This window comes from Condylura cristata, unplaced genomic scaffold (assembly GCF_000260355.1).
Source record: "Condylura cristata isolate star-nosed mole 26May11 unplaced genomic scaffold, ConCri1.0 scaffold00005, whole genome shotgun sequence".
In the NCBI taxonomy this organism is placed as follows: domain Eukaryota; kingdom Metazoa; phylum Chordata; class Mammalia; order Eulipotyphla; family Talpidae; genus Condylura; species Condylura cristata.
In genome coordinates, this window is record NW_004567106.1 from 60,828,466 (window position 1) to 60,852,455 (window position 23,990).

Consider the following 23,990-nt stretch of genomic DNA (forward strand, 5'->3'; position numbering starts at 1 on the left):
ACAGGGCAGTGAGAGGCTCCCTTGACCCCCCAAACCTACCCACTCTAAATAGGTTCTACCATCTGCTGCATCAAGAAAAAACATAAGACCTTTAATGGAAAGGAACTTTAATACAATTAGTGTGCAATACAGAAAAGATAAAGAATATAGTTTCTAAATCAAACACCCAAAGTTACCCACCCCCTTGTGGGTAAAAGTCCACCCAAAAGGGATTGGCCTAAAGCAAGACCTGAAAGCCTGCCATAAGTCTGAAGCATCTTCTGGCAGGGACCCATAGAAAAAGGTCAGAAGTGGCTAGATTAGTCTGGGAGAAAAAGAGAAAAATCAAAATCAAGATAAATACTGCCATACTGAACCTCCCCAACAGTCTTTCACCCATATCTCTTTCAACCAGTCCAGGGCCAAGAAACAAGGCAAAGCTTCTTCATATGTCTCTCTGCCCCATGTGCCTCCCTCAGGTCTCCTTCTGGCTCTCCATTCTGCTTCCTACCTCCCTCGGTCTCCTCTCCAGATTCTTCTCCCCCCTGCTCAGCTCCACCCTCCTTTGGGTGGGGCAAGAAGCCTGGAACCTCCCCTTTTTCTGGGGACAAACCTGTTATACCATCAAGAAAATATCCAGAGAGGATTAGTTAGATCACTGGAGGCTAGACTATCTTTATATGTGGGAATTTCCAAGCCTTTACAATTAATTACAGAATCCTGTTAATATGTAATATTCCCTGATGTTGACTGTGGTCAACATCTCTGATACCTTCTTTTATCTCTATCCTTTGAGGTTTCAAGTATTTACCCTAGTTTTCCTTCCTTCCTAGTTGGGAACAGGAGAAACGTTGGGAAGAAAAGCTGGGAGATAGTTAAGATAGGCTAGTTGTTATATAACAAGTGACTTCAAACTCTCAATGGTTTGACCCAATTAACATGTATTGTTCTTATCATAATCCAATAAGGATTGGTAGAGATAGAGGTGCGAAATGCGGTAGTCATCCCCTATGCAGTAATTTAGGGACACAGGCTTCTTCCACCCTATGGCTCAACCAGCCCCTAGATTCTCAGAATCCTTTCTGTTCAACTGGTGTATGGGAACAGAGTCTGCCAAGCATTGCACGGGAGGATTTTGAATGGGCCAGATTTGGAACTCCCGTCAACATTGACCAAAACTCAGCCACATGCCTCTGCACAACTTCAACAGAAATTTGGAAATATAATTTATCTCTCTGCCCAGCTCATGATAATTTCTGCTAGAAAGAGGGATGGTGCCTCTGGGCAGCCAATAGTCTTGTTAGCGTGTATCATCAAAGGTGTGTAAATGTAAAGTAAATGTACTGTCTTATTTTCAGGTTCTACCATTTCCATCTTGTTCAGTTTCTTGAAGAAGTCCATGTCAGAAGCAGCCTCATTAGCACCACAAATCGGTCCACACAGGATTTGTCTGCTTACACTTAAGACCTTCCAGAGTTTCAGGCTATCTGCAGCACACCCCTCAGTGGTGCTTCTTTGGATTCTACCACGCGCTCGTGTCTTCCCCTCTTGTAAGTGGTTCCCGTGACACAGTCTAGCAAGTAACCCACCAGAGGCCATCTGTACTATCTAAACCAGACTTTGTCACATGGAACCTATCTGGAGAAAAAAACTGTGTGATGAATATTTTAAGGAAATATTTCCATACCTCTTCACAAACTATTAAAATTATGTGTTTGCCTTTGCTTAATCAATGTATTCACAGTCGTTGCAACTCTGTAATTATCTGCACTCTTGCTTCCTTTTCTCATAAGCCAATCTGCAAAAGCTTTTTCATATTGCAACCATTTTACAGACATCCATTTGTTCTCATTTACTTATAGGCCACTATTCCCGTTGAGATTTTAGCTTCCGCCAATAATGTTTGTTCATCATCTTATATAAAGAGGATGATGACATGTACTACACGAGGTAATGATGGTAAGTAAGTAAGGTCCTGATTTGCACTCTGTCCTGTTTTCTAGTGTTGGTAAGTTTTCACTGTCCCACCTACATTTGCCTCTTATAATCCAAGCCATGCATTTATTATTTGGCTCATGGGATTAAGGAAGCAGTCTTCATTCATGTCTTTAATCATTTCCTTATCCATTCATTCATTTTGAAATACCAAGTACCAACTATGCACCAAACAATGCACTAGGTGCTACAGTCATAGCAAAGAATAAGTAATACACATAAGGTCCTTCCCCTTAGGAAGCTAATTCTATGCAAATAATAGCGCAACATATTAATTATAATTTTTATAATTGTTTGGGGAGCTTTTTTTTTTTTTTTAGTGTTTTGGATGACTGTGAGTCAACAACAGTTCTTTTTTTTTAACCTAAGCTTTTTGCTCCTCCATATAAACCAGTTTCTTCATTCATTGATATTTTTCATTAATTTATTAAACATCACTGCCAAACTACTACTTACCATGCTAAGCTTTCCAAATACAGAAATGAAAAGAAAACATTTCTGTCATCAAGTGTCAGAGTCCACTTGAGTAGGTTGGCATGCAAACCACACAGCACATTATGGTTATTATCATACGTAGAAATGTGAACAGTACAGTGAGGTGGAGGAATATGTGGACCTAGATCCATTTACATAGGTAATATTGGGACTGACTGTGAAGGATGAATAAGCCTTTGCTAAGAAGCCAAGGAAGGGCCTAAGATGACTGATTGACCACCAAAGTACAAAATTGGGGGCCCTCCCTGATGGCGCAACAGGTTAAAGCACAGCTCTGCAAAACTACCCACGTGGCACAGCAGACCTCTCCTGTCACCCACTGCTCCCCTCAGCAGTGTACATCAAACTGCCTGTTCTTCTCCCCCACTGTCTCATATGAGTAGAAATTATGTGCCTTATTTCTGGGCTAAGTTAAGAAACAATTTTACCTTTTCTTCCTTCTCTTCCCCAGCTGCTAGTTCTAAAGCTTACAAGATGCCTGACCTGCAAAATAGAGATACTCTTGGGAGGAGGCTGCTTGCCACAATGAACTGCTACGTGACTAAGAAATAACATATTTTGTTAACCTGCTATACTTCATATCTTGTTTGTTATAAGCAGTGAGCTCTGATTAATAAAAGGCTGACAAAGTGAACAGTATGTACAAAGACTTACTGATGAGCATATCTAGTACAGAGTTCATGCTCAATAAGTAATTGATAACGCAGTAAGAGTATTATGGGAACATAAAAATAATCCAGTTTGGCTAGAACAGAAAATACGTGATAGGTGGGAGTGAGGGCAAGGTGGCTGAACAGTTGGGTGTGGGTTGATCATAAAGAATCTTGAATGTCATGATGAAGAATTTAGGTTTAATCTTATGGAGTATGGGAAGCCAAGGTCAAATACTGAGACAGTGAAAGGCCCAATCACTGGAATAACAGCCTCCCTGAGAAACAGAACACCCGAACACCTCATTTGATTACCTTTCAGTGAAATAAGAATTGGATTTTAGAACCAGAAAACATTATGGTCTAGTCATTCAGCAAATGAGGAAACTGAGGCCCAAAGAAGTTGAGTATTTGTACCAAGGTCATTCCAGCTTAAACTGAGCAGAGCTGAGGACTACAAACCCAGTGTTGTTGCCAGCCCGACAGCACTGCTCTTTCCACTGTACCACAGCGCTTCAAAGCAGTGGAGACCAGCTGGTGTGCCTGTGTTTTCAGTTCCCTAATGAAGACATTGGGGATTTGGAGGGAGGGTATTTTCCATGAAAGGCTGTCTTCTCTGTAATTCCTCATCTGGCTTGAACCACTATTTTGGAAAAGATCCATTTTTCAGCATCAGATTTCCCTGGAGGATGATTGGGAATGTGCTCAGTGGCCTGTGGGGTGCCCTTGCACTTTCTGAGCTTTTGTTGGGAAGATGAGAAGAAAGTAGCAGTGGCTTGAGCTCCTGGAAACGCCGCTTGGGCCCTTGGCATCTGGGGAGTTGGCCCTCTCACTGCCTGTGGTTCAGTTCGCCAGCTGATTGTCCTACAGGGGTCAGATCTAAAAAAATTTGCTCAGCTTGTCTTTTGAAAAGGTCAGCCTCTAGGGCTGGCATTTTAGTATCACTTTTGTTCATTAGTTCGCTTCTTCTGGTTTTCATATATTGCTGATTCATTATTCATTATAATTATTTTTACTCCATGTGCTCTCCAAGACAATATGATACACATTTATTTTTTAAAGGCAAGTCAGGGTAAGAGACAAGTGGGCTGAGCCAGTCTCAGAGACATACAGTCTGACTTAAGGAAGACCAGGTATTATTGAATTATTTTACCCCTGGAGGAGCCAGAGCACAGTGGGATGGGGGAGGGGGCAGAGGGAAGAGCATTTGTCCAAAAGTCTCCAAGAAATATGGGGGGAGGTTCTCCCTGGTTAAAGCAAGCACAGTAAGCTGGCCACAGCTGCTTTGGTTTGAGTTAGATCCCCCACCCCAGAGGTGACCCACATGGCTCAGCAGACCTCTCCTGACCCTCCCACTGCTCCCCTCGGCAGTGTACTTCATCAGTCGGCCTGTTCTGCTCCCCACTCTGTCTCTGGCGAATCCTCTCACTGTCCCTGCACCTCTGACCTGTACCCCAGTTCTGTATGAATAAAAAAATAAATCTTAAACAATAATAATTGCTTGTTTTTTTTTTCTTGGTTCAGTTTTATAATCACCCTGTTCCTTGCCTTTCAGTGGTTTTTGCTCCCTTATATTTCATTTGGTTGGGTTGAAGCGTAAGAGAGGGTAAGATTGCTTCCTCCCTGAGGGGCCTCTTGGAGAGCACCCAAACACAGTGCCAGACATAGTGGGCTTGGGTTCTGAAGTCAGAGCCCTGGTGCTTAGTAGCTGTGAGACCCTGGACAAAATTCTTAACCTCTCAACCTCAGTTTCCCCTTTATGTGAAAAGGGAAAATGTCTTCCTCGTCCCCCTTTCCCCTTTTTCTCCTTCTCCCCTTTTTAGGAATCTCCGCTCGCCAACGCCTTCCCACGTAAGGGTCCTGCCTGTCATGCCTCCAGACACCTCAATAGTTGGAGCTGGTCTCCAACAGGGTTGTGTGGTTGAGGACATAGCTGGCTCTGAATAAAGTGCATTTGTTTCCTTTCAAATCTCTGAGAGGTTCCCTTTAACACTGGTCTTTCCCACCATCAACACGCTTCCTTTTTTTTTTTTTTTAAGATTTATTTATTTATTCATAAAGAACTGGGGGTACAAGTCAGAATTGTAGGGGTGGTGAGAGGCTTCACCAGAGACAGAGTGAGGAGCAGAATAGGCCGACTAACAAAGTACACTGCTGAGGGGAGCAGCAGGCAGATCAGGAGAGGTCTGCTGCACCATGCGGTCACCTCCAGGGCGGGCTGGGTTGAACTCATGCTGAAGTGGTTTTTAGCTTCTTAGTGCTGTGCTTTAACCCACTGCGCCACCAGGGAGGGCCCCACTCTTCCTGTTTTATGGTCAAAATGAGAAATGAACAGAGTGATCAGAGGCCAAAATAGCCTCTTGATTACTGGGGTTTTTTTATTTGTTTGTTTTGTTTCATTTTTCTGAGAGAAAATGAGATACTAAATACCAAGTGAGTTTCAGCATTAGGTAGGTTTCTTCACCTAGTCACACTTAACATTTTACCAGATCTTCTTGCCCTGAGGGTTAGGGTTGGGCAGTCAGGGGACCCTGCTCCCTGAGGAACAGAGCAAGGTGATATCCTTGCTGAGGGAAGGCAGATGTCTAGGAAGAAGAAAAGACTAGCTCAACTAAGCATGCCCTGTGTGTGCTTCACCAATCAGATTTAGCCCTTCTACTACAGAAAAAGAGAGAGAAGGATCAAAGGAAACCTCAGAAACACTTCCCCCCAAATTTCTCATTTTTTTTTCCTCTTCCTCTTATTGTTCAGCCAGTCTGTCCATGTAGGACACAGATGTTACTGTGTTGTGGGTAGTATGAATGTGCAAAAAAAAAAAGTTCAGGAGACAGGTGTGGAGGAGGGAGAGACTGGTTGGAATGAGTCACCGGTAGAGAAAGAAGGGTGGGCACTCTGAACCCTAAATTCAGAGTCATGGCGTAGAGCCCTGACGGGAGGATTAGAGTTCAGAGACTTCTTCTAGACATCAGAACTCTACAGGCTCATAATCAGAATCTCCAGGCACAGGCAACATCATTTGCCAAATCCCAAGGATATAGGTAGGCAACAGGATGCCAACAAGAAATATATAACCTGGATGTGACTCTTATTTCCTGCCTTGGGCTATCAGCCCTCTAGTCTTTAAAATATAAGCTTATTTTTTTTTTATTATAAACCTATGGAAATACAGGAAGGTACAAAGGGAAAAAAAACAAGCAATTCAAAAACTATGACCTTAGCACAAAGAAAAACTGATGTTACCTTGGACTCTATTTCTAGTCAATCTTCTATGAATAGCCTTACATAGATAAGGTCATTCTATCTATGCATATTAAATTCACATGCTGAGGTTTGTTTTTTTTTTTTACACAAAACTAGAATAGAATCATCTCCCCATGTTATTAAAATCTCTCAGTAATTAAACATCATTTAAAAATAACTATTCCCTGCTTTTAAGCACACCTAGGTCACTCTCTACTGATTTATGAAAATCCAAGGGCCTGTAGAGATCTTCCAAGTGATTACCTCCTTTCAGGTTGGTGAACAGGGCAGTCTCAAAAGCCAGGGCTCTCTTCAAGCCATTCATGGTAGCTACTGCACAGAACTTGATCATCTGGAGAGATCTCACATTTCCAACAATTGATGATGGAAACAATGTCTCCTGTAAAATGCACTAATTCTAACAATGGACCTTTCTTACATACCACATCATTGTTACAATCTTCAAAAGTACTATTGTATTAGTTTGTCACAACTGCAACCACAAAAAAAAAAAATACAGTCTGGGTGATCTACACAACAGGAATTTGTTTTCTCACACTGCTAAAGGTTAGAAGGCCAAGATCAAGGTGTATTCAGTCTAGTTCCACCTGAGGCCTCTCTCCTTGGTTTGTACATGGCCATCTGCTTGCTGTGTCCCCACAGGGTTCCTTCTGCTGCACATGGAGATCCAATGTCTCTCTGTGTGTCCAAGTTTCCTCTTAAGATATAGCTTCCCATTAATGGACTAGGGCTTACCCTAAAGATCTCATTTTAACTTAATTACCTCTTTAAGAAATTTACTTATTGGACCCTCTCTGGTGATGAAAGGGGCTAAAGCACAGCACTGTGAAGCTATCTGCAGCCACTGCAGCATGATTTCAATCCCCAGCCAGGGAGGTGGCCCACATGGCACAGCAGACCTCTCCTGTCACACCTGCTGCTCCCCTCAGCAGTGGATTTCAGTAGATCTGCCTGTTCTATTCCCTACTCTGTCACTGATGAACACTCTCAGTCTCCACCCCCACACCTCTCGCCTGTACCCCAGTTCTTGTACACATAAATAAATCTTTAAAAAAAAATTTACTTATATGTGATTATGAATGGCTTCTTTTCACTAAGCATAAAAATGTTTTTATTTTTGTATGTGTGTAGAATTGGGGCAAAGGCCAGAGTTGCAGCAGGTAAGAGGATTCACCAGAGACAGAGTGGGGAGAAGAACAGGTAGATTTACTGAAATACACTGCTGAGGGGAGCAGCAGGTGAGACAGGAGAGGTCTGCTCCATGATATGTGCATCAGGTCCCTGGCCAGGGATTGAAGTCATGCGCTGGCAGTGATAGAGCTGAGACTTAACCCCTCTGCTGCTTTGGAAGCCTTTAGCATAATAATTTAAATATTCATTTTTGTTGTAGCATGTATCATTAATTAATTCTATTCCATGGATGAAAATACATCATTGTCTGGATATACCACATTATTTTATTTATATACTCATTAGATTATGGACTAAGTTGTCTCCATTTTTTAACTATTATAAAATATTCTCTCGTGAACATTCATGTATGCCAGGTTTTGTGTGGAGATGTGTTTTCATTTCTATGTAGTATATGCCTCAGACTGTATTGCTGGGTAATTTGGTGACTACATAGTTAGCATTTCAAGAAATGGCCATGTTGTTTCCCAAAGTGGCTGCGTCATTGTACATTTCCCCCCATTATATATGAGGGTTTCAATTTCCCTGTATCATCCCCAACACTTCCTATTGTCTTTTTTTAAAATTACAGCTATTCTCACAGGCTTTGACTTACATTTCCCCAATCACCAATGATACTAAGAATCTCTTCTTTTGCATACTGGCAATTTTTAATTTTTCTTTGGAGAAGTATTTATTCAGCTCCTTTGTCCATGTTTTAGCTGGACTATTTGTGTGTTATTATTGAGTTGTAATAGGTTTTTACATATTTTGATATAATTTTCTTGTCAAAGTACATGGTTTGCAAAGGTTTTTTTCCCATTCTGCATGTTGCTCATTACTTACTTTTTTCTTTTAAAGATTTATTTATTTATTCATCTAGAACTGGGATACAGGCCAGAGGTGCAGGGGTGGTGGGAAGCTTCACCAAAGACAGAGTGGGGAGCAGAACAGGCTGATGGATGAAGTACACTGCTGAGGGGAGCAGCGGGAGGGTCAGGAGGGGTCTGCCACGCCATGTGGGTCAGCTCCCTAGTCAGGGGTGGAACTCGTGCTGCAGTGGCCTCGGCCAGCTTCACAGAGCTGCGCTTTATAATCTGCTGCATCACAACCCATTGTGCCACCAGTGAGGGCCCTGCTCTTGATGATGTCTTTGAAGGACAAAACTTTTAGAATCCAATTTCTATTTTTTTGTTTTGTTACTCAGCTTTTGGTGACATAGCTAAGAGACCTGCCAAATCCAAGTTATAAAGATTTACTCCTGTGTCTTTTAGGAGTTTTAAAATTTTAACTATTACATCTATGATCTATTTTTGTTTAATGCATTGTACGGTGTGAGGTATAATCTACGATTTCATTCTTTTACACTTGGATATCCAGTTGTCCCAGTACCATTTATTGAAAAACCTATTTTTCCCCTCCTGAATCATCTTGGCAGCCTTGCCAAAAAATCAGTTGACTATAAATGTGAGAATTTATGTCAGGACACTGAATTCTATTTCACTGATTTTTATGTATAACTTTATGCCTTATGCCTTGATTATTGTAGTTTTGTTACAGGTTTTGAAATTGGGAAATGTGCATATTTCAACTTTGTTCTTTATCTTCAACAGAGTTTTTGTTATTGGTTAGTCTAGGTAGCATTTTCATATGATTGTAGGATGAGTTTTTCATTCTCTACAAACAAATCTGGGATTTGGGCAGAGATGGAATTGAATTTCGTTTTCAGACAGTCCATTTTAAGTGCACAGAAATACAATTGGCTTGTGTAGATTAATCTTGTATCCTGTTATTCATATATATCCTGTCACGTTTTTAACTCATTTCATTTTATATTTTTTTATTATTGAGATGACAGTAGTTTATAGTACTGTATGACTAGGGGAATAGTTTTATATCCTCAGATACATGGTATCACACCACATCCCACAGCAGAGTACCCCATACTTCTGTACCTAGATTGAGTCCCCTGCCCCCAAGTCTCCATCCTCACTCTCCTGCCCCTTCTAAATAGCCTAATACTATAGTCATAGTTCTAGGATTCCTTTGGTTTAGTTTTGTCACTTCCTTATCTTATGCTATTAATCATGGTGTTTTATTGGCTGTTCTGTGTAGGGAATTCTGTTAACTATTACAGAAAATACAAAGATAAACAAGACCTGATCCTGTCCTGAAGAAGCCTAATTTAGAAAAGACAGAAGCCTATTGAGTAGATAAAAACCCATTAGAGCAATGTACAGAAAGTACAGAATTGCCAAATGAACACTACAGATAATTAGAGCTCTAGAAAAATTCAGGGATGGAGAGACATTCAAGGTTGGAGAAATCTGGAAAAAATAAAGTAGGAAGGATATGCCCTTCCTACTCCACCCTCCTCTCCCACCTTCTCCCTTTCCTCCTTCAGTTTTCTTGCTGCTTTTTGTCCTTTATCTCTCCCTAATCAACATCTTTGAAAACACTTGTAGAACATTACAAGTTAGTTATTATAATTTCTGAAACCTGGACAACTGTCAGAATCTTTTAAGGAGCCTATTAACAATATAAATTCCCAGCACCCAATGCAATGATAGTGAAGGCAAGGATAAATAGATGGAACCACATCATATTAAAAAGCTTCTGTACAGCAAAAGAGACATTACAAAAAACAGACATCCCACTGATTGGGAAAAATTTTTCTTACACAAAACTAGCAGTAAAGGATTGATCACAAAAATATTTGAGAACTGAAGAAACTCAACAAAAATAAACAACCCCATCAAAAAATGGGCAGAGGAGCTATAAAGACACTTGTCCAAAGAGGAAATACAGATGGCCAAGAAGGATATGAAAAAATGTTCAACATCACTTAGAATAAGGGAGATGCAAATTAAAAGCACAATGAAATACCACCTCACCCCAGTGAGAATGGCATATATTCAAACAACTAGCAACAACAAATGTTGGCAAGAATGTGGAGAAAAAGGAACTCTCCTGCACTACTGGTGGGAATGCAAACTAGTACAACCACTGTGGAAAACTGTTTGGAGGCTCCTCAAACTGCTAAACATGGAGCTTCCCTACGACCTGGCAACCCCACTCCTAGGTATCTACCCAAAAGACACAAAAACACTGATTCAAAAAGACACGTGCACCCCCATGTTTATTGCTGCTTTATTTACAATTGGAAAGACATAGAAACAGCCCAAATGCCAAAAAATGCACGACTGGAGTAAAAAGATATGGTACATATACACAATGGAATATTACTCAGCAACCAAAAAATAAACAAATGCCTTTTGCAGCAATATGGACGGAGCTGGAAAAGATCATGCTTAGTGAAATAAGCCAGAAAGAAAAGGAAAAATACCACATGGTTTCTCTCATAGCAGGAGTATAACGGACCAGGCAAGAAAATAATGATAATGAGTGGGGAAGTGGAGTGGGGAAGGGGATCAAAAACAGTGGGGAGAGAGAAATGCACTGGACTATGGTGATGGCACATGGGTGATTTGGTGATGGAAAGCCCAAGGGAATTGCAACTGAGATGGAAAAATGCACAAAATTATGTAAAAATAATCTATTATATTATAAAATTAAAAAAAAAACAGGTCACCAGGCCAAAGATATATATATATAAATTCCAAGTTCTACCTCAGAACTATTATATCATATTCGCCGAATCTGAGATGTGGGCAGCTGCATGAAAATTTTTATTAAGTGAGGCTGAGTAGTAGCCAGGTTTGGTAGTTTCTGGATATGATTATAATAATTGTATCCACATTTGGACAAATCCCTCGCTTCATTCCATTGCCCCTCTGACTGCCACAGAGGCTCACAAAGCCACGTGATCACAAGCGCACCTGAGTAAAAGACAGTATGTGGATTTGTGGAACTCCTGCCTTAGTGAAAGAAACACCTCAACGTGCATCCATGGCTGAGAGGGCTCAGTAGGTCATCCCCTACACAAACTTTTCAGTGTTTGAGAAACCTAGAAACACCATGAGATCTTTTCTGCTATGGATGACCCGCAGGCAGGGGATATTCCCACCACCTCACCTTAATAAATTCTAACAGTTTGCTATACTTACTTAAAACTAAAATAAAGCATTTCAAATACAAAAGAACATTCTCCCATCTCATCTCAAACCAGAGGTAACCAACCCTCTTATAGATGGAGAGGATAATTTAACCTTATAGATGGTGAGGATGGGTATTTAAACATGTATATAAATGGTATACCACTTTTCAGAAACTTTGTTTTTCCAACATCATATTTTTGAAATTTGTCCATATGATACTTGTAGAGTTAGTCTATTCTTTATGATACTGATATTATACTTAATGATTAAATCATTAAAAATAATGAGATTAACTTTACTGACTCTTTAACATTAAAATCTTTAGTAGTTTATATGTCTATATGACTTTGGGCTTACATTGTTTCTCCTCTACCAAACCTTTTACTCCCATCCTATGCCCTTTGTCTGTTTCCTCCTCCCCTTCCTATGTTCTCTCCAATAACCAGTACATTTTTACTAAGGATTGTTTTAGCTGTGCTTTGTTAGTATATGGGTTTTTGTAGTTATTTATATTCCACAGGTAAGTGAACAGTGGAATATATATAGCTGGTAACTTTCACTTTCTGACTTACTTCACTTAGCATACTCAATCTCCAGCTCCCTCCATTTTGTACCAACATGCACTACTTCATCTTTTTTTTTTTTTAAGATTTATTTATTTAGTATTCATACAGAACTGGGGTACAAGACAGAGGCACAGGGGCAGTGAGAGGATTCACCAGAGACAGAGTGGGGAACAGAACAGGCAGATCCATGAAGTACACTGCTGAGGAGAGCAGAAGGTAAGACAGGAGAGGTCTGCTGTGCCATGTGGGTCACCTCTGGGGCAGGGATCGAACTCATGCAGAAGTGGCTTTAGCTTCTCAGTGCTGTGTTTTAACCTGCTGCACCCCAGGGTGGGCCCTCTACTTCGTCTTTTTTTTTTTTAAATTTTTTTTTAATTTAAGATTTATTTATTTATTCATATAGGACTGGGGCACAAGCCAGAGATGTGGAGGGTGAGAGGATTCACCAGAGACAGTGGGGAGCAGAACAGGCATATCGACGAAGTACACTGCTGAGGGGAACAGCGGGAGGGCCAGGAGAGGTCTGCCACGCCATGTGGTTTCCTCCAGGGCAGGCGGGAATCGAACTCATGCGGAAGTGGCTTTAGCTTCTTAGTGCTGTGCTTTAACCCGCTGCGCCACCAGGGAGGGCCCCTACTTCATCTTTTTAAAATAAATGAGTAGTATTCCATCGAGCATATACCCCACATTTTCTTTATCCAGTCATATTTTGATGGGCACTTAGTGTGGCCCCATGACTGGCAATAATAAGCAGTGCAGGTATGAACAATAGTGCAATAGTGTGTATGTCTTTTTGCCCTGGAGTTTTCATGTTCCTGTTTTTTGTTTTTGTTTTTAATAACATAGCAGTATTCTGTTTTATAATAGTGCAGTCAAGTCCCATTTCATAAAGATTCCAAAATTTATTTCGTGGATGGGTATTTTTTATTGGGATCATGATGCCATGAATGACCTTGTCCATGCCTCTTTGGGCACAAGTGTGAATCCTTTCACGAAATATATCTAGAATAGAAATCACTGGAGAATAGAATATGAACGTTCTCAGTTTCCTAGATTGCGCTCTAGATTTCTTTCCACAGCAGTTCAACTAACTTTTAGGCCCTTCAATGACATTCCTCTTTTCCATATTCTAACCAATTCTGTCAGTGTTTTAAAAAAAAATATAAGTATCTGAGTCCTATTTTTAGATTTTGACGAGGTGGCTCTGGAGTGTGATTTGAAAGAGTGATATGGAAACACACATATCATTGAACCTCTGTTTCAGGTATGTATTTATATCAATCTAATACACTGAGGTATGACTGTCTAGTGGGAGCTCTCTTGGTCTAGTGCTTTCTTGGTTGATATCTATGTTGGCTGCATTTATATCCTTGAGGAAAGGTAGAAAAGACCCACTGCCAACATACCTTACAAAGACATTTGACTCAAACAGGGGTATGCGATTTATCAAACCAGTGGGAGGTACTTAGAAGTCCCATCTTTGCCAATTAGGCTTATGGGGGAGGGGAGACATTTCCTGGAAGATGCCTCGCCTTTTGCTATGTATGGTTGAGTGTCAGGCTTGCCTACGTGCCCTTGCTTAGAGCAGGGTACGTGTTAGCAATGCCTGCCAGCCTGCTGGGTGGTGTCACTGCGTGGAGCATTTGTGGCTTTTTCAAAGCCCTGAGGAATCTGAGAAGCAAGTGAGGGAATGATGCATGAAAACAAAAGGCAGTGGAAAGAGTGACCAGCCAGCAGGCTCCAGCAGGCTAGAACGCTCTGTCCTTGTTATTACTGCTTCATGAAAATGCCGCCGGCTTCCTGGCAAGGTCTGGAAGGTAAAGTCTTCTTGAGAAAACAAGGACAATGATGTGAACTTTGAAGCTGGAATCTGGTTTTCAGTTTCCCTATTTTCCAGGGGAATCTATTGGGTGAGGATGGGAAACCCTGTGCCCTGAAGAAGGGGTAAGTTGGTCTTTTCTTCTCTCCTGGCTGCTTCCCAAGAGTTTTCTCCTCCCACACATAAGCAGTACTGCTCTGGACTCAGAGGCCTAGCACGGCTGGCCTGGGAGAGAAGTTGGGCGGTGCCTTGGACAGAGCTGTTCCCCAAGGAGTGATTTGAAGGTCAGCTTACAGGAGGAAAAAGGACTTTAGCATAATTCCCATAGAGGTGGCTTCACTGCAAATAAGTACCTTCTGGTCCGGGGCAATGAGACTAGGGGGTACTCATATTCTTCTCCTGCTTCCCTCCAAATGACTTATGCCCTGGGACCATATTCTCCCAGGAAAATCTTCCCCAGTTTTTGGAAATCAGGTAGAAGTTCATAAAAGTTAAGAGTTTTCATTAATTTATGATTAGATGTCTACTTGGTCTTGTCAGAAGTCAATAGTTATTTTCCCTTTTCATAATCTCCTTTCTTTGACATATAGAATATGTAAATAAGAAAGTAATGAGCATTCTCTACCTCTCTTTAAAAGTAATTATTGGAGCAGCAATATTCACAATAGCCAAGACATGGAAACAATCTAAGCGCCCATTGATGATTGGATATAGAAATTGTGGTATATATACTCCAGGGAATACTACTCAGCTATTAAAAAGATGAAATAACACTTTATGGGACAATGTGGATAGATTGTGAGGTGATTGTGCTAAGTGAACTAGGTCAGAAAGTGAAAGACAATTACAGGGTGGTTTTGCTCATTTGTGGAATATAAGCAACCAAAGAAAGCAAAGTGGCAAAACACAACAAAAATTTCACACTTAGACTGAAAGCCTGTGGTTACAGGGCTAGGGGAAGGGAGGGGAGAAAGGTAAAGAACATTGGTGTGGGAGGTTTGGTGGAGGGCAAATGAGGAATGTGCACATATTGAAGTTGTACTCCCAACCTGACATACTTTTATAAACCAATGTCCTATCAATAAACTTTTGAAGGAAAAAACTATAAGGCTACTGAATAAAAACAGGCTCTTGTGCATACAATAGAGTTAAACCAAGGGCGTGGTTTACTTGGCAACAGCTCAGGCAGTTATTTCTCTTGAGGTCCTCAAATGCTCTTGACTTTGCCTGATGATGCATCCTAAAAGACCAGCTTTCATGTGACCTTTTTTGATAAAACTCTCATCAATGGAGTTAATCATTCCCTTCTTTCTGGTCCCATAGCATTCGATTCTTATAAAAAGCATTCATCATTACTGTGTGACAATTACTTTGTTGAAATTTTGCCTTATTCTGAGTGTATTGTGTATGTGCTTCCCAGCATTTATGGACTGTACTTAAACATAATAGTCCTTTGATTGAGTGAATCAAGGTTTATAAGAAAATACCAACACTTTTAGCTCTTAAGTATTTTTAACTGTCCCCTTTCTTTCCCTAATTGGGATGACTGTAAGCAGTTTTAGCTACGCATGGAATGGAGAACATGCTAAAACTAAATGTAGTTTTTTTTCTGAGGAATTGCTCTGGCAGGAATGGGTATTTCAGATATTTAATTCTGTTACAGGTACAGAAATTGTTTCCGGGAAACATTGCCATTATTATCTCTGAAAGGCAAGTCAGTGAAAATTGTTATTTTCCATTTACAGATGGACAAATGGAAGCTTTCTTCCTCATTTATCAATTACAGAATGTCCACTCTGCTCAAAGTACTGTGCTAGGATTTTCATGGGATATGAAAATGTACAAGACTGGCTCTAGAAGGCGAATGTTATAATCTGGGTAGAATGAAAAAATATTTGCATGCAAAAGTACCTATAATTTGGGATTATATAATTTGAGTCATTTGACTGGTCCAAAAAATCTAAGGCACTCTTAAAGGCAGGCCAGAGGATTTCCAAACAAGGTAATCAACAATTTCGTGGTGATTGTTGTGGCGCTCCAGATGAATGGATTTTTTGCTAGTTATTCTCCATTTGACGTTAGTGTTAGCTTCCTGTGACTGCACGAACACATTACCCCAAAGTGGGTGGCTTAAAAAAATAGATTTTGTTTCCTCACAGTTTTGGGGGGGTCCCATCACCACGGTTTTGGCGGGGCAAGTCTCCCTCTAAAGGCTCTAGGGCGAAGTCTGTTTCTTGCCTCTTTGTTGGCTCTAGTCACTCACTCGTTCTGATCCCATGGTGATTACTCCTCTTCTTTCTCAAAACTCTCCCTACTTTTCTTATTTTCTTCTTACATGACATTGTACTTAGTGTCCACCAAGTAATCTAGGAGAAACATCTCCTCTCAGGGGCCTGAATATAATATATATATTTTTTGCCAGGTTCTGGGAAAATTCTGGGGATCCACAGACATCTTTTTTGGAGGGGCCACCAATCAGCCCATGGAAGTTTTTACTTTATGCTTAGCTCTGAGCCCATGATGCCACTACCCATAAATGATACCACCCGGGCACCACTGCCCTCGGTCTTGCTGTTAGGCTCAGCCAATGGGGGGCATCAGCTGGTTAAAGAGGAGGAGGAACAAGAGGTTGAGTTATTTCTTCTTTCCTTCCTGCAGTAGCTCCCTGGTTCTGGCAGCAGCTATGCCAACTTGCAGCTCTTTCCAAATTCCCGTAACATTATTTCTTTCCCTTTTCTTCAGCCTTGGGCTTCCACTTTTGCTAGTTCTTTGGCACCTCAACATTTCTGCAACCCTGCCTACATCCTTGTAAATAGCGTCTTCATCAAATTATTTTCAAAATCCCAGCTGAGTGCGTCTTCAGTTTCCTGCCATGATCTTGACTGACACAGATACTGAGAAGCAAAAATTTAATTTGCAGAACAGAGATAGACTCAGGTTGCCGCAATCTAAGTTTTAGTAATGACCAGGGGGAACTGGAAGGTGATTCAGCATGATATAACAGCTGGGCTATCTTGCGGACTGTTCAGTAAATATCTGTTGCTTTGTGCTCTAATTATCTGCTATTTTATCACTGCTTTCTGATGCCCCTGCCAGTAAGTACTTTCTGTTCTCTCTATCTCACAGCTTCATTGCCTCATAGTTCCTGCTGCCATGTGACTTCCGTTTTCTTCCCTCCCTGTATCTTTTAGCTGTTGCACACTAACTGCTGACTCCCTCTTGGCATTTCACTTTCAATTCCCCCACAGAATTGACTGGTTTGGCTGTTCACCATCAAGTATAGGCCATCAGGAAAAGCTCCCTTGACAAGCTATCACATCAGCACAAGTTTATTGCTTTAGGTTAGGTGTCTACTCCTCTACCTAACGATTTTGTTACCAGTGGCAGAATAAATCGATACATTATTTGGTGTCTTATCTGATAGAAACCCCTGTGGAATTATCAGGCATCCTGCTAATTCCTGGGTAGGAGGGGCTGGAGTGGATATCAAAACCCACATGTGCTTCTGTCTGTAGTTCAGCAGCAGAAACACGGTGGCCTCTGGGAATATGTGTTTAGGAGAGAGCAAGCAACCCGTAAGAGAGAGCTTGTAGTGCAACTCAAATAGAGGAAAACTATAGGTGGTATGAAAACTGGAAATGTAGTCGCAACGACTTGTAGAGGAACTTACATGAAGATCAGTTTTAGAAGGAGCTTTAGACATTGTTCTATGATCGGTGAGAACTGAAGACTTTGAACATGGGGGAGTAAGATAATCAATTTTAGGTCTGCTTAACTTATGGCAATGGTATATTCAGATGGAGTCTGAAGTAGGAGAATGTGAGAACAGAAACATTTGGAAGTTAATACAGTAGTCCAAGTGAAAATAATGGGGACGCAAATAGGGCAAAAATGGAAAGAAAGGGAAAGCGAGTTGTGAGATACTCAGAGCATGACTGAAGTCAGTTTTCAGCTATTGGTTAGAATCTTCACCACTAACAATACATTTAATATTTTTGTTTTCTTCCAAGGAAACTGTACCTTTTTTGGACATAATATGCAAATTCTATTAAGTATATGATTGATAATATTATTATCAGCTTTTGTAATACACTTAGAAACTTGCCTTTGAGCCCACAGAGTTTAAGGAATAGTGGTTGCATTGAGAGAAACTGAGTCTGAACATCTGAACCTATGTTTTCTAGAAAAATGGAACTTAAACCAAGAGTTCATGGTTTATTTAGAATATAAAATACCAATGCAGTAAGAATGAAAGAAAAAGGGTAAAGAAAATAGAAAGCAATGTATGATGATGATGATTGTAGAATCTTCACAGGCTGAAGTCATGACTGCCATACAGAATATCTTTAGTCATGCTCTGTGGTGAAACATGCTCAGGTAAGTTCTTGCAAGGGAGACTGGACATGGAATTCATTCATTAAGCTTATCTTCTGTCTCTTATTTCCCACTGATTAGAATTTACCACACAGGAGTTATTTTTCTCACACTTCTAGGTTATGTCATTTGTTCCTATCGTTTGTCTATCAACAAGTCTCAACCAATATTCTATGGTGTGGTTTTTACTTTTTTTTCTTTAATATTTACATATACATACATCCAGAACTGAAGTACAGGCCAGAGGTGCAGAGGATTCACCAGAGACAGAGCAGGGAGCAGAACAGAAAGCGTCATGAAGTACAACCACTGAAGGGAGCAGCTGGCAGATCAGGAAAGGTCTCCTGTGCCTTGTGGATCACCTCCCTGGCTGGAGATAAAACTCTGTGATAGCTTCTTAGTGCTGTGCTTTAACCCTTTGCACCACCAGGGAGGGCTGAGCCTTTTACTTTTGGATGGGGAGTAGGGAGGGTAGCCAGAAGTTCACAGAGTGAATCTGGTCATTCAAGGGCAATCAAATGGGAAGGCCAGGCTGTGAAAGTGACCACTAAACTCCAGTCCTAGTAATTAGGACTAGATGGGCACAAAGTAAGTCAGCTGCAGTAGTGGCTGAGAACAAAATAAACAACTGAGGATTCAAGAGATGATGATGAAAGACTCTGATTAAGCATGTTAAGATGTATCTGAGTCACTGAACAGTAGGAGAAAGATGAATGCTGTAACTCATGGTGATGTCCAACAGGTGGCTGAAAGTTTAGAATTGGAACCACCTCCAGATAGACAAGTGTGGTTTTCTTTTTTTAATTTTTTTTAATTTTTTTAAGATTTATTTATTCGTACAGAACTGGGGTACAGGCCAGAGGTGAGGAGGATGAGAGGATTCACCAGAGACAGAGTGGGGTGCAGAACAGGCAGATTGATGAAGTACACTGCTGAGGGGAGCAGCTGGCGGGTCAGTTGAGGTCTGCCTTGCCCTGAGGGTCAGCTCCAGGGCAGGCGGGGATGGAACTCATGCTTAAGCACAGCATTCTTAGTGCTTCTTAATGTTGTGCTTTAACCCACTGCACCACCAGGGAGGGCCCCAGACAAGTGTTTTGAGGGATGTGGAAGGAATAATAACAAAGACATGTTTTTCAACAGCGCAGAGTGAGTGAGTGGGAATATTGATCTGTGCTTAACTCCCAATTGAATATGATCTTGGGCAATTTATTTAGTTTCCCTATGCCTAAGATTCCTTTCCTTAAGGCAGCTCATGCTTGTAAAGTATTTGGTATGATGCTAGGTATACAGTGGATGCTAAATAAACTGTGGCAGTTATTATGTTCATTATCATCCTTGGATAACAATGTAACTTTCCAGTGCTTTCTCTTCTCCAGACGGACTTTGTGCTGTTCATAATTCTCCTAGAGCAGGTTAGGTATCTAAAGTCTATGTTTTTGAGATATGCTCAAAGGTAGTTTTTGCCTCACTCAGCACTTGAGGTCGTAGACCCTTTGGGAAGGTTGGTAGACCCATAGAGGGTGTTGAGATCTTGAGTTCCAAGAAGGCAGGTAGGGACGTATCTTAAATGGTTCACTTACTTCTATAAATCACTCCCCCCCTTAAAAGTAGGAAAACAAAGTTTTTTGGTCAAAACTTTGTACTGGTGCCCCAAGAAAGCACAGCTAAGTACATAAGTGTTGCTAGATCTACATAATAAAGAGCTTCTTGTAAGACTTTAAAAACGGAAGAGATTACTCTTACACAAATAGTACTTGATAGGATAGCATCTCTAAATTATACATATCAAATTCGCTTTAATCCTTTAAATTGAAATCCTTTAGAATCTAGCATTTTAAATGCCAAGAAAAATACATAGCCAAATATGTTAATGTTTAGGAAATTTCTAGAATAACAACAAAAACTAACAAATACGTATCACTTTGTTCAAAACTTGTATCGCCCATTCATAAAACCCAAATCCTTACCAGTAGTCTTTTATGACCCTTGAGATTTAGTCCCTTAGTTATGGAACCTCATCTTTTTTACTAGTAGGAGACAGCAGAGCTTACTTTGATGCTTAAAAACAGCAAAAAGTCTCTAGAGACAGACTACTTAAATTCTAATTCCAGCTCTCTCACTTCAGAGTGACATGATTTGGGACAGTTATTTAACCTTGAGTCTCACTTTTCCCATCTGGAAGACAGAAAAACAGTACCCACTTGGTCGCTGGGAGGAATAGTTAATATTTTTTAAGTGTTTAAAATGGAGTCACTAGTAAAGACTATTGAAGTGTTTGTTAGGTAAATAAACTACTTCCTCTCATTCATTATATTACAGCTAACTGGCTCCTGGCTGTGCCTCTAGCAAGCCAAGTGCACACCTGCCCAAGGGCCTTTGTTATTCTCCCAGCTGGTCACATGGCCAATTCCTCATTTCCTTCAAGCCTTTGCTGAAATATCACCTTTTAAATCATGACAATTCTATGTAAAATAGAGTTCCCTCCCCCATACCCCTGCTTGTTTATTTTTCTCAATAGCATTTACCTTCTTCCAATATGCTGTATAATTTGCAACTTTATTTGTTCTTCACCTGCCTCTCCTGACTAGGTAAATAAAGGCAGGGATATTTATTTTATTTTCTGATGTATCCCAAGTACCTGAAACATTGGAACATTACATGGGGCTTAGCAGGTATTCAATACTTTCTGTGGAATGGATGAATGCATTCTTTTTTTTATTTAAAGGTTTATAGGAGCTTCTTGAGGTCCATCTAAAATGCAAAATAGCTTCCCAGTGGTTGTTTTCTTAAGTTGGATAATCAGATTTCTTTCTCACAATATTGTTTCAGAAATTAAAAAACTACTCTCACCCCAAAATTTTTGAGGGCAAACTAGCCAAAACTTACGTCAAACTTTTAAATTCCTACTGAGCACCCTCTGAATTAATGAGCTTGATGAACTCCAGATTAACGGGTGTGGACTCTGTGGCATTGTCATTTGTCCAACCTAAAAGTCATGGCTTATCATGAGGATAAAGAAAGAAGAGAGCTCATAAATGCCTGCTCTAGGTCAGGTAAGCTGGGCCCACAGACCTGGAGGCCAGCAGCATCATGCCAGCGAGCAGATAAATGAACCAAGGCCCACAGTGGCCCCTGGCATACCTGAAGGAGCTAGACCCAGGTTCCAACTACCACTTTATCAATCATACTCTTTCTTGTCTCTCACCATAAGGTGAGATTTTGCCTCAGGTTTTGCTTTTGCAAATGGACTAACATTCTGTAGGTCCAGAATCATTATGATAATTCAATTAACATAAGTAAAGCAGAATGCTCAACAAATGACACTTTTTACAAGACTACTTTAGGAATGCTGATGAGAGGTTTCTCTCAGGGAGAAATAAAACCCTATTTATCTGAAGAGTAGAAGTAGGTCCTGAGGGCTGGTGTGGTTACAGTTAAAGAAGAATTATTTAATAAAAAGTTAAGTAGGGGCCCTCCCCTGGTGGCACAACAGTTTAAAGCATAGCACTGCAAGCAGATTCTGTGGGAGTTTGATCCCTGGCCCCCGAGGTGATCCACATGGCTCAGAAGACCTCTCCTAACCTGCCCGCTATTCCCCTCAACAGTGTACTCTGTCAGTCTGCCTGTTCTGCTCCCCACTCTGTTTCTGGTGAATCTTCTCACCACCTCTGCACCTCTGGCTTGTACCCCAGTTCTGTATGCATAAGTAAATAGATCTTTTTTTAAAGTTAAATAATCTAAATACTTATTGTGCTTTTCTTCACTAAGAGTTAGCCTTATCTGGGCTCCAAATTAGCGAAATTTGGGCTCCAAATTTTTGATTGTATGAAAAGAATAAGTCAGACATTTAAGATAATTTATAAAGTGGGAAGATGAACAGAGAAGAGACTGGGGAGAAATAAGAAACAAAAGCTTTATCTTAATAGAAGAATGTCAGCTAATAAATGTGGAAGAAATGATAAGACTTATGAAAAAAATTGTTTATTTCCCTAGATAATAACTGATTCAATCAATTACTATCTGTGGAAGGATTGATGGGTGTTAGAGGATGAATTATGTTTCCCAAAATAACAGGTATAAAGTCCTATCCCACCCCTGCACAGAATGTGACCTTATTTGGAAAAAGGGTCATTGTAATTAGTTAAGCTGAGGTCATACTGGAGTCGGATGGGACCCCTATTCAATATGACTGATGTCCTTATAAGAAGAGAATCACATGAAGATGCAGAGATATAGGGAATAGTCTATGTGAAGACAGCTTATAATGTACTATAGCTGCAACCGAAGAGCTACCAGAAGCTGGATAAGGCAAAGAGGGAATTCCGCACACTGGTTCAGAGCCTATGGGAAACAGTATACGGTTTCTTACAATATTAAAAATGGATCTACCATAGGGCCCAGAATTTCACTCTTAGGTATCTACCTGAAGAACATTAAAAACATGAATTCGGGCCCTCCCTGGTGGCGCAGCGGGTTAAAGCACAGCACTAAGAAGCTAAAGCCACTTCCGCATGAGTTCGATTCCCGCCTGCCCGGGAGGAGATCCACATGGCGTGGCAGACCTCTCCTGACCCGCCCACTGTTCCCCTCAGCAGTGTACTTCATTGATCTGCCTGTTCTGCTCCCCTCTCTGTCTCTGGTGAATCCTCTTACTCTCCACATTTCTGGCCTGTACCCCGGATCCATATGAATAAATAAATAAATCTTAAAAAAAAAAAACATGAATTCAATGAGAAACATGCACTTATATGTTGTTCATTGCAGCACTATTTACAATAGTCAAACTATGGAAACAGCCTAAGTGCCCAAATACAGACCAGTGGATCCGAAAGATGTGGTACATAGCCAAATGAATACTACTCAGCTCTTAAAAAAAGACAAACTCCAGGCCCTCCCTGGTGGCGCAACGGGTTAGGACACAGCACAGCAAGCGAGTCGCAGCTGCTTCAGTGTGAGTTTGATACCCACCCCAGAGGTGACCTACATGGCGCGGCAGACCTCTCCTGACCCACCCGCTGCTTCCCTCAGCAGTGTGACTCATCGACCTGCCTGTACTGCTCCCCACTCTGTCTCTGGTGAACCCTCTCACTGCCCCTGCACCTCTGGCCTGTACCCCAGTTCTGTACAAATAAATAAATAAATCTTTGAAAAAAAAAAAAAGTTTCTGCCACTGTGGCATCATGGTTGGAATGGAAAGGATTATGTTAAGCTCAATAAGTCTGAAGGAGAAAGACAAATACTGGATGGTGTCACTTATATGTGGAATACAGAGAACCAAACAAAGGCTTAAATAAAACCAAGCTACCAGCAAACCCTAGAAAGCTGATTACAGACCTGAGACTACCAGAGGGGGGAGAACTGGAGAACAGTGTAGAGAGGGAGCACAAAAGACTATGGACATGTACTGTGGGTGTGGTGAAGTAACACGGAAGGGGAAGATCCTGTTCCTCTAAAACACAGATAACCATGTAAAGCAAAATTAACTACACACACACACACAGAGGCAAGGAAGAATTCTACCCCATGGTTTCAGAGGGAATCCTGTCCGACACATTGTTTTCATACTTCTAGCCTGGGAACTGTGAGACAATACATGCCATTGTTTTAAGCCTTCCAACTTGGT

The 23,990-nt window shown here is 40.9% G+C and overlaps 1 long non-coding RNA gene across 7 annotated transcripts in view; it reads left to right on the top strand.

The window, feature by feature from the left end:
* The window catches only part of LOC105853240, a 151,970-nt gene that overhangs the window by 120,019 nt on the left and 7,961 nt on the right, over window positions 1–23,990 (top strand). For 3 of the 7 annotated variants that reach the window (XR_001145094.1, XR_001145092.1, XR_001145088.1), the window contains 2 exons: window positions 1,338–1,529; window positions 1,842–1,938. This is a non-coding gene — a long non-coding RNA (uncharacterized LOC105853240). Of the gene's footprint in view, window positions 1–1,337; window positions 1,530–1,841; window positions 1,939–2,920; window positions 4,443–10,831; window positions 10,871–23,990 lie in introns of those variants that run through there. The other 4 variants (XR_001145089.1, XR_001145093.1, XR_001145091.1 and 1 more) reach the window with 4 other exon arrangements.